The following is an 11,936-nucleotide window of genomic DNA, read 5'->3' as shown; positions in this document are numbered from 1 at the left end:
GGCCGAGGGAGCCGGCGTACAGCTTCCGGGTCATGTGGCCAGCATGACTAAGCCGCTTCTGGCAAACCAGAGCAGCGCACGGAAATGCCGTTTACCTTCCCGCCAGAGCGGTATCTATTTATCTACTTGCATTTAATGTGTTTTCAAACTGCTAGGTTGGCAGGAGCTGGGACCAAGCAACGGGAGCTCACTCTGTCGCAGGGATTTGAACCGCCGACCTTCTGATTGGCAAGTCCGAGGCTCTGTGGTTTAACCCACAGAGCCACCTGCGTCCCTGTTTCTGGAAATGTAGATCCAGGTTTTTATCCTTTAAAAATTTTTTGTGGGCCCCCAAGACAGTGGGGCCCTGAGCTATAGCTTGTTTAGTTTATACGTAAATCCGGCACTGCCCTAGAGTCATTGTGAAGGCTTGTACTTCCTCCAAGGATTTTGGGGGATACATCTCTCTGTTGGTTTGCGGAAGGCATCGATCCGCCTGAAACATAAACAGATTTTAATTAATTTCCCCAAATCACTGGGGAAATAATTCCCTCTGATTGAAAACGAGCACAGTCTGTCATCACGAAAGGTCTGCCTGCCTCCTGCTCCTTCCACTCTTGAGTTTTTGGTGTTTTTTCCAGTCAGCTTGTTTTGTCTGTAAGAAGAGGAAAGGTTTTTTGACAGGCACAGACGCAAAGCAAGTTGGAAGGTTAGGGAGTCCCTGATCCACTTGAGATGCCTTGTTAATAACATGGTCAGACTTGGAAATATGAGAGCCTTCCCCAAATCACCCTGATTCAACTCTTAATTTAGGGTGTACACAGAGTTGAGGCACTCCTCTGTCTTTTAGTGTCAGTTATGACATCTGTGCTCATTCTGCTTGTCTTTCCTTATTCTCCTTTTTAGTGTTGTTCTTTTGTAGATCATTTATCCTGTCTTACTGTGAATTCTTCGTAGCTGTGTACAGATTTTTTGAAGCTAAACCTGTCAAAGTCAAAATTTGTTTAAGCATTCCTCCTTTTCCAATTCTTTCTGTTACTTTGTCAGTTGGTGATGTTCCCGCTTATCTTTCTCCTCAAGCTAGTGAGGCTGGTGCTATGCCTTCCCTTCATTTTTTCTCAGAGGCCATAACTGGCTAAGTCTTGTTATTTTCAGCTGTCAAATATTGTTTGAATTGGGTACTTTCTTTAATTCCATTCTTACTTTGATTTGTTGTTTCATTTTTCTCTTGATTGACTAATTTATAATGAGATCCTAGTCATTCCTCTTTATTGCCAATCTTCTTGTTCTGTTTTGCATTCCTCTCACTACCATATTTCTTTCAGCATGCACTTTTATATAAAGGTTTTTATTAAGTTTTTCAATTTTACATCTTAAAATAAACATTTTACGTACTGTCAGATATCCAACAATTTTATCTTTCATTCCTGCATATTTTGCTATAACCATTTTAGTTCTCAACTTTTACATCACTCAGACATTAATTACACTGTTGATTTTATCTTAATGCTGCCAGCGTTTTCAGCTGCGTACAATCATTTTCCATATACTCAATAAATATTTTTCACTCTTCTTTGAATATATGTTCTTCTCGCTCTCTTATTCTGTATGTTAAACCTGCAAGCTCTGCATATGCTAACATCTGAAGTTGACAGTCCTCTTTGTCTGGGACCTCCCTCACTTTCCATTTTTGGGCTAACAAAACTCAGTCCGCCGTTGTTGCATACACAAATAAATTTTGCTGACACTTAGACACCTCAGTCTGAATTATTCCCAACAAAAAGGACTCCGGTCTTTCAGGGGAAGTTATTTTAAACATTTTTTTCAACTCAATATAGATCATTTCCCAATATTCTTTTACCTTTTTACATGTCCACCACATGTGAAAAAACATTCCCTCCATTTCTTTACATTTCCAACACATATCTGATTCTGCTTTATGCATCTTGGCCAACCTCCTCAGAGATAAATACCATCTGTGAATCATTTTCATATAATTCTCTTTCAGTGAATAACATGCAGCACATTTCAAATCGTTCATCCAAAGTTTCTCTCAGAGGCTTAAATCTATGTTGTGTCCTATACCTATTGCCCAGTGTGTCATTAAAGCTTTGACTAGCTCATCTTTTGTTTCCCATTCTAATAAAAAGTTATACATTTTGGGCAATAGCTTGTCCTTATTTTGTAATAATTGTCTTCCAATTTGTGAGCTTTGGTCCAGGAATCCATTTATTTTTTTTAATACTGTAACTTAAACAGCATATCATGTAGCTGATGATACTATAACCAATCAGTAACTCAGCTCCTTGCGTCTTCCATTGGTTTCAGTCTGGGTTCCCTCCCATTCTTTCTACATGAACTTTTGATCTTTTCATCATTACTTTTTCTGTTTCACATTTAGTTTAAGATTCTATTACTTACTCTCTAATGTGGGGATAGTTAACAAGGTGACCTCCAGATATGCTGGGGCTCCACCTCCCCTTTCCCCCTGACCCTGGCCATGCTGGCTGGGGCTGGTGGGAGTTGTAAATATTTAGAAGGCACCCTGTTCAATTATCCATTCTCTGTCTTCTGCTTCTTTTTCCACTTCCTCGCCAGTCTCCACTTATGGAGAGGTCTCCTGTATCCTAAGGCTTCTGGGACACCCAGGGACCATGGAGTTATCCATATGATTCATTTATTTTGGCTTGCCTATCTCTAATTGCTCTGATTTTTAGTTTCATTGTTAGTCCCATTCATTTCATGTGTTTTATTTAGGACCTAGTTTTTTATAATATCCTCAGCTTATAACTATATTATGTGCCATGTGTCTGCATCAATTCTAAAAAGCTGTTGTGAGTCTATACCGTGCACAAGGACAACTTTCAGAAAATGGGCAGAGAAGGAATGCCATCAAAGACTTCAGAAATTCAACAGATTGCATTATAAAAAAAAAAATCTTTTGGCAGGGATAAAGCCTTGCTGGGACTGTACATAAAATTCTTCAATATAATAAAGTAATTAAAGTGTCGTTTCAGATAAACTCTGTTTGTTACTTTTGTTTTAAATGTGGTGGTTGTGCAATAAATTGTCTGAAGCAAGTGTTTGAATCTGGGCTTTTATGACTGCGTGGCTTCCTTTTCACTGATTATCTACCAGCCTCTTCCATTCTCCAAGAAGTAAGTAGCCTGTATGGCACAAACTAAATGTAGCAAAGGATGAGTTGATGATTGCAAACAGAAGTCACTGACACTCATACCTGCAAGATGGATTCTTGGTGTGGAATATTTTCTCGCTTTAGGTGCATGTTGGAATCTCATGCTTCAGTTGTACTAGATGAACTGTCTTGTTCCCTGCGGTCCCATTACACATTAGTTTTCACATTAGGGCCAACTTGCTTGGTAAGGTGTTTCTATAACCATTGTACCTGAGGCAGTTAGATCTAGAGATACACAATGAGGTGTGGTATTAAGTGAATCTCTCCCTCTCTCTTGTTCTTTGAGAGAGAGAGAGAGAGAGAGAGAGAGAGAGAGAGAGAGAGAGAGAGAGAACAATGTGTTCCCATCAATGTATTATTCACCTACCAAATTTTCACCTGCTTGTTTTGAAGTCTCAGTTGCTCTCAGCTTTCAGCACTCAGGTCACATTTATTTGCAGGAAGACTCAAAAGGTTACAATTACAACTGCAGGTTATTCACGTGTCAAGGGTTGACCCACATATTCTCTCCCTTCTCTCACGTACTTGTTAATTTCCATTTAGCTTTCTAGACCACTGTCCCCAGTGATTGTTTCTGGTTTATGAGAGAAGATTTAAACATAATAAAACATAAAGAGTTTTACTTAAAATATCTTCATTCTCAAACCAGCCACATTGAACAACTGAAAAGACAGGATGATCAGATCAACCTGGTAGCATATTGATTGCTGTTCCCTGTATCCATGAAAGCGCACCCTGTTTCTCATCATTCCCTTCTCTCCCCAGGGAGAGGAGACCCCACTCCTCACAGTCACGGTTGACAGACAGGAGAAGTTTGAAGTGCAACAGATCCTGAGCTCTCGCTGTCATCTCAGAAGGCTTCAATACCTGATCCACTGTAAGGGTTGGAGTCCAGAAGATTATCTGTGTAAGAACACAGACAATATTCATGCCTCTCACTTAGCTGTGAACGTTATCCAGAGAAACCCAATCCCAATGAACAGGGTGTGTGGAAGCACTTGGGAGAGGGGATGATGTCAAGAGTCACATGGAGGTGTGACGGAGGGCATGGTCAGATCCTGGTAAGTGAGCAGAGCTTGGGAAGATAGATCTGGAGGACTCTGGGGAAGGTCCCAGGGGCATGAGGGTAGTGGATTTTGAACTCCAAAAGATGTCTGATTCCGATGAGAGTCCCCAGAGGTTAGGGACTGGAGAACCGCCCTCTGAAGGAGGATCTATCAAACTCTCAGAAGTTTGTGTTATTACCTCAGGCCCGGAGGTGCCTGCCTTGCGTGATGGAAGCCTAAGAGACAGTGTCCACCTTGCCTCCGCCACCCAGCCTGTAACTTCCACCACCAGCAGAGAAGCCTACACAACACAGATAAGAGAGGTTGGGCAATGGTGGTTGTGTGGCAGTGGGATGTGTGTGTGGCATGTTTCTGTTTTGCCTTAACTGGAGTAATGTGATGTGCTGCCCCTTCATAACCTCCTTTCCAGACACACACCTCTCAGCTTCTCCAGCCAAGGAGCTGGCTCTGGAACCTTCCTCTGTGACACAGGAGCCACTCCATTCAGGGAAGGCAGCTGAGAGTAGTAGTAGTAGTAAGTAATAGTAATAGTAATAGTAATAATTTATTATTTATACCCCACCCATCTGGCTGGGTTTCCCCAACCACTTTGGGCGGCTTCCAACAATATATTCAAAACACAATAAAACTTCAAACATTAAAAACTTCCCTAAACAGGGTTGCCTTCAGATGTCTTCTAAAAGTCAGATAGTTGTTATTTCCTTGACATCTGATGGGAGGGCGTTTTATAGGGCAGGCGCCACTACTGAGAAGGCCCTCTGCCTGGTTCCCCCTAACTTCGCTTCTTGCAGTGAGGGAACCGCCAGAAGGCCCATCAGTAAATCTGATGCCAAGCCAGCATCCGCTCTGCCTCCATCACCTAGGACACAGAGACACCAATCCATGACCCTCCCCTAGCCAGGAGTTTCCATTTACTTGCCCAGTGCCTGGCCGTTTGCTATGCTAAATTTTGGGCCTGCCCCATCCTCCCAAAGGAAAGTGCAGGGGGCATGTTGCTTATTGGTTCATTGGCTTAGCCTGTGCTAGCCGTGCTTTTGACCTCTTGTGCAACTTGCCTTATGTACTGTTCCGATCTGAAAATAAAAGTCTTTGGCAAAAACCAGAGTCATGAGTCCCTGCTCATCATCAAATGAGGAAAACCAGGACAAATCCTTGCAACCCCAAGATTGGCACACTGTGTGGGGAAGAATTTTAATGTATTTATCTTATTACATGTATATCTTACCCTTCTTGCCTGATGGAACTCAGAGCGGCGTACATTAAGTTCCCAGGCTGTTTCCCTCCAGGCACTGATCAGACCCAGACCTGTTTAGCTTCAGCACGGCTCTGTATCATGTGTCCCCAGGTCATCTCCTTGGACATGAAATGCCTTCTATCTGGCACCAGCATCTAACCACTGCACTTTCAAACATTTCTCACTACTGCTTTAACCTAGCAAGTCCTCCCTCCCTCCCATCGCACACCCATTATAGATCTGGCAGCTTATGGGCCACACATTCCACTGTATTTTATTACTAACAACTCAGGCTGCGAGGTGAAAGAGACTGGCTTCCATCGCTAGGTTGTAGCATACTTTGTGAACTTGGCAAGGCGTGTGTAAGAGATGTCTTTCCAGCAGAGTTACTGGTGGTGTGTGTGTGTGTGTGTGTGTGTGTGTGTGTGTGAGAGAGAGAGAGAGAGAGAGAGAGAGGAGGAATGAAAAGGAAGTAAGTGTGGAGGTTGGTTTGCTTATCTGAGCAATCAGATTGCTCTGCCTCTAAATGTGCATTTGATTTATTATGTTTACCTATTAGATAGTGAGCTGAAACTATTTAAATTATCTGGCCAAGAAAAACCCAAGCGTACTTGCCCCTCCCCCCCAGCAACCTCTGAGTGCGTGTGCAGACATGAACAAACACCACCACTCTGAGCTCTACTTCTGCTAATCTTTCTCCGTCTGCTTTTTATTATTTATTTTTTTGTGAGTCTGAAATGAACAAATGGCCTGCTTTAAATTATATCCTGTACTGGAGACCTGGGCACGCAACTTACTTCACTAGCTCCCATGCACCTTTAAATTATGTGACCATCGCTTGTGTAGCAGGATTGTGGTACAGGCCTCACAGGCAGACACTGGCAAGGCTACACAGATCACATTATTGCACGGATAAACTGTCCTTGAACATGTTCTCTAGTGATTTAGAAAAGCAAAGGGCCATTCCCCACATCCAAATCTGATTTACAGTATTGGTTCCCACCTTTGGCCTTAGTTTCTGAAGGGATAAATTCTGGAAGTGATTTCCCATGATTCACAGTGTTTTGGCAGTAGCTCATGATGCTATTCCATTCTTTTAATGTCTGAGGAATTTAATAATGTCTAGATTTTTTCTGAATGACCATCCTGCTGTTGGTGTTTATCCAGCTTATGTTCCTTACTGCTACTAGCAAAAAACTGAGAAGCTGCCACTTGTTTCCGACAATCATTATAAGAAGTATGGACAGCCTACTTCTGAAAGGATCTGCCATCAGCAGTGCTCAAATTAGCGGGGAAGGGAAAGAAAGGAAGAGGGCATTTAACTGAACCCACAAGCCCCACTCCAGGGGCAGAGGAGGAATGGTGGAGACCACCTCCCCAGCCTGACTCTTCCAGAGAATAAGGCAGTTCAGAATTACAACAGGGTTTGAGGGAGGTCACAGCTCAGAGGAAGATGAGGGGACGAGTTGGGAAATAATGGGAGAGGAGGAGGAGGCAGAGCTGGAGCATCCGGCTGACATGTTATCACTAGAAAGCATTCCAGACCCTCCATCTCCCAGAACCCAGTGAGCCTTAAAAGTGGGAGAGCAAAGAGCTCAAAGACAGATGGCCCTGAGCGGCATCTGTCTTCTTTGACAGACGAGGAAGTGGGAGAAAGAGGGGGGGGGGGGTTGGAGATTTACTTGTGGCAGACTGTTTAGGATTTCCAGTAGGCTGGGATTGGAATTGTCTGTTATCCTGCCACTTAATTCACATTGAGTTTGTCAATTTGCATAATTGATGCACAATACAGAACCAAGAGGATTGGTTTTTATTGACGTAGAGCACGTTCCCTCCTTCTGTCTTTTCATGCAAAGTACTCCGACTGTAAGCCATGGGTTTTGCCAGCTTTAGATGCCAGAGCATCATGAATCCATCAGTTTTGGAGGTTTACCTTTTTCTGTTGCTTCAGATTGTGGTCCTGACACCCTAAGCCTGAATGTTTCAGAACAATAGCAGTGGTAGTATGCATATCCCAGTCATGGTCAAAGTCTCCTCTCCCCACCTTATGAAATGCCCCTATGCTAGTGGTGGATTGCAAGCTATCTTGTCATTGTCTTGGGGCAGCCTGTTAGTGAGCGCAATCCAGGGCTTTTGTGCCTCTTCCTTATGCAAGAATCTCTAGTGTTTGGCTTCCTTACAGAGGCCCAGATGGCACATTTGCATTAACTTGCATAGAACTACTACCTAAACAATTCCTCGGTTTAGTTAACACCTTGATATAAACAACTTAACAGTGCACCTCTGTTTCCCCATTTTTATTAGTCCATCTGGGACTTTGTTCACTAATCTATGCTTCGTGAAGGGATTTGGCCTAGGCTCAAGGTAGCTGTGGTTTGTTCCTACACTTGCATTCCTGATCCCACAAAAATCTTAAATGTTTTTAAATGCGCAAAAAAAAAAAAAAAAAAGAAATAGAAAAGAAGAGGTGGTGGTGTCTGGTATGTGGATGATTTTATACTATTGTACATTGTATTTTAATTCTAACATTTATTTCTAAATTTGCACCTATACCTTTGCATCAACACATGCAAGTTTTATGCAAGCCTCTTAGGTCCTCCATTTCAGCAATGCATCTCCTCATTTGGGGTAATGCGTTTAGTGGCCACTCTAGTCTCAGGCAGAGAGTGCTTCCCATCACTGGGTATCTTGAACTGACAATACCAGGGGTTGAATCCGACACCCTCTGTGTCAGGGGATGGTCGAAACAGGAAGACTGGGAAGTGTGCACTCAGTTTGATCAGCTTCTGTCTGAAGTCGATGAGGAGGGGGAAGTTTTGCCCTCCTGCCTACAACAGTTTCAGGGGGAGAGAGAGAGAGAGAGAGAGAGAGAGAGATGTCATACAATTTGAGGAGGAATTATCTAGTTACAAGATAGTGGAGGAAGAAGGGGAGGTGAGAGCGCAGCCTGCAGAGACCTCCCTGGAGAGTATGGGGGATCCTCCATCTCCACAGGCCCGTTGGTCCTTCTGCATCCTAGAACAGAGGAGGCAGAGGGGTGGGACTACTGACACTTCCCGTTGGAGCTCAGGATGTTGTTGGGGACGAAAGAGGTGGGGCTCAGAGTAGCCAACGTCTCTCTTTGTGTGCAGACATGGATTCTTGGCATGCATGCAACTGGATGATTGAATAAAAAGGACTATGAAATATGAACTGTTTGTTATTCTTGCCTTTGATGCTTCCGGAGGAGGAGAGGACTCTCTATGCCTGACACTCTGTATGCCAAGCAGGGCCACTCACCTATGGCCCCATTCCCATACTGTGGACAAGCAAAGAGCTATGAAGAGTAGAGGAACACCTCAGCAGAATGGGTATTTTGTGGCTCCTGTAGTATGCCATAGCACTGCCTGTCTGTCTCTCATGCTGATGCACACTGCTGCACAGAAGGAATTCATTTCATTTCATAGTGCAAAAGATATATCAGCAACAACGCTCCGACTTTCCCCTCAGGACATCCAAACTTCTATGACTGCTACAATCTAAAACGCTGAGAACTCAAGGATTATGAAAATCCTCTCATAACATGCCAAATCACTGTATGAATCTTTTAAAATATTATTCAGCAAGTTGGGCTGAACTCTGGGACAGCTTGGCCCACGTTGTCACTGTGTTATATAAAAGTGCCATCAATTACCTTAAAAGAAAACCACCTACCCCCCACCAAACCCCAGTCTGCCACCACCTCACTCTTTCAGGAGCTTGCTAGGCCATAAAAGAGCACAGCTAACGAGAAGCTAAGCAGCTGTTGTTCTTGGCAAGGGCAGTTAGATTTTCCCTCTGCGTGTGGCAAATTCAATTGTAGGGAAACAAGAACATCCCATTATTCAAGTGGGAGAGGGTTGTGTTTATTGTGAGTGTTCGAACCATCTCCTTCCCTGACCTGAAGGTCTAAGAATTTATCTTTAGAGCTGGGGGAGGAAAAGGTGGAAGCAGCCCTTGTGGAAGATTGTTCCCCAAAGGGATGGGGCTGCAATGCCAGTACCAGCCTCAGACTCGTGGGAAAATTATATAATTTGAGGCATTTCTACTGCGGATAAGACCTTTGACAGTGATGCATGCTCCTAAGGCTTTGCTGGGGAAAGATGCTCTGCTGGGACCCTGTCAGTGGCAATTGGCACCAGGGATGGGGGAGATATTCATTTCATGTAGGGCAGAAAAGGATGGGCATTGCCCTTTTCAACGGCAAAATGGTGAGGCCCTTGTTATGCTTTTGTAATTCGCACTTCCAGAAACAATATGCAAACCAAAACTCAGCTGTCCTTAAAAAAACGGCACTTCTCCAAATTTTGTGATACTGTTCTCCAGCATTCTCCCCTTCCCCACAAATGTGTATAGCAGTGGAAAATATGCCTAGAAATAATAGCGAAAATAACAAACAAAAAGGAATTCTATTGGGGGAAACAGCTTGCAAAAACAGTTATAGTAAGAGAACTATGCACTGAAATGCAGTCAAATCTTCATGAAGGCTTCAAAAAAATATTCGCAAGCAGATGCAAAGATGCAGTGAACTGAATTTAAGATTGGGAAAATGAGAGACACTGAGAGAAACTGAGGTGGGCAGATCCACCCTGCTTCCTAAATTTGCTACTGCTTCTGCTCACCTTTGTTTGCCCACAGGTATGAGGCCTTTTAACATGGGTAGAAAAAGTGATACCAATGGCTGATCAAGGTAAGGAGGATCCTGCTCATATCCTTCCTGTGGGGAGTTCAGCACTAAAGGAATTAAGAAGCATTTGAGGGAAGAGTCATAGACCAGCGGCAAACTGCTTCGCATGAAGAGGTTCCTGGCTAAATCCCCAATGTCTCCCAGTGTGGCTAGGAGAATCTTCCTGCCTGAAATCCTGGACAGCTCCTGTCAGTCGGTGCAGACAATGGTGAGCTAGATGGACCAGTGGTCTGGGGGTATAAGACAACTGCCCATCTCCCTTGCTCCTCATGCCCTGTTCAAATGCTTGCAGCATTCCAAGTGTACTGCTAAGGTTTAAAAGTATAAAACTGGGCTGGGGGAGCAGGAGAGAGAAGCAATAGAACCAAAGCTGTATACTTTAAAGCCCTAAACGGCCTCGGCCCAGTATACCTGAAGGAGTGTCTCCACCCCCATCATCCAGCCTGAGGTCCAGCTCCGAGGGCCTTCTGGAGGTTCCCTCACTGCGAGAAGTGAGGTTATATGGATCCTAGTGGGAAAGCACATTTCTGCCTTTGAATTATTCTGTTTTTGCATGTGTGCAGAAGGAAGACTCCCCCGTTCCTGCCAGCCCAGCTCTTTCCCCTGCCCTACACATTCCACAATCTCACAGGCTTCAATTGCTGCATTGCAATTTATCAGGCTTTTTTTTTTTGCTTTTTTTTACAAAACCACAACCATTTGTAGGGTAGAAAAGAGGGCAAAATTACACTGTGTAAAGTTTGGGGGCAATTCCACCCCACCCCCCTAGACATCCCCAGACATTTGCTGTTTTGATTATAGCTTATCTCCAGCAGTGAGCTTCTCTTAAATAAGACAGTAATTGCTTGTTTCGAAGACATGTCATTATAATACAAACACGAGAGACGCACGTCATTTCGATGAAGAAAAGAGGAGCTGCGGAAAATGACTTCAAAGTCTTATTCGAGCTCTCTCCCTTCTCCGAGAAGCCCACTGAAAATAAATCACTCACCCAAATTAAGTATGATGTTCCAAACTCGTCTGATGTGATTGTCACGGAATCATAATGCAACATTTGCTATTCAAGCTGCAGCCACCAAAATGCTCCCGATATTGAATTGATTGCACCTCCTTTTACCAGCACAAATTTAGATTAAAAACACTCCCCCCCCCTTCCCTCTCAAGGTCCTTTCATTACCATCAGTCAAGACAGCCATTTGCATCATTTAACCTTTGTGCAGTAATCATGATACTTAGCATTTGTATCATGCTTTCAAGTGTTCAGGGTACTTTACATGTATTATTATCTCGTTACAAACCCATATTATTATCCTCCACATTGCAGCAAGTAGAGGGGCAAGAAGACCGAGGCGAAGAGAGTTATTTGCTCAAGGGCAACTGATGAGTTCATGGCACAGGTGAGCTTTGATCCAGGAACTTCCTGTTTTGCAGCTCAGTCTCTTAGCCACATGATCTCACGCAAGCCTCCTTTCAATGACAATGGATTAGGGCAGTGTGACACTTCTGATTCCTTTACCATCCTTAAACGTGCAGGAGAGCATTGCAGACTCATGGACCTTCTCCCCAATCTGCCTCCCCTCACTGAAGTAAATACCTTGTCCCCTCATTTCCCATCCTTAACCATGGTTTGCTATTCCATAGGAACACACACCACCGTGGGTTGAAATTAACTATAACCAAGGCTTGGAAGCAGGTCCCCAAGTCCGTGCTGTCCATGTGAACATTTGATCCTGCAATAACATTTATGTAATATGA

The 11,936-nt window shown here is 43.7% G+C and overlaps 1 long non-coding RNA gene across 1 annotated transcript; it reads right to left on the bottom strand.

The window, feature by feature from the left end:
* Positions 1 to 311: 311 nt before the first annotated feature.
* LOC310744719 lies at positions 312 to 5,623 on the bottom strand. The gene is made up of 4 exons (XR_014539701.1): positions 5,468 to 5,623; positions 3,543 to 3,749; positions 3,218 to 3,400; positions 312 to 475 (listed from the first exon to the last, which is right to left on the bottom strand). It is a non-coding gene; the product is annotated as an uncharacterized lncRNA (long non-coding RNA).
* Positions 5,624 to 11,936: the final 6,313 nt, after the last annotated feature.

The sequence above is a fragment of the Podarcis filfolensis genome (assembly GCF_964270895.1).
Source record: "Podarcis filfolensis genome assembly, chromosome: 11".
Lineage (NCBI taxonomy): Eukaryota > Metazoa > Chordata > Lepidosauria > Squamata > Lacertidae > Podarcis > Podarcis filfolensis.
Note: the sequence above shows the minus strand (reverse complement) of the source record. Positions and strands in the feature narration are given on the sequence as shown.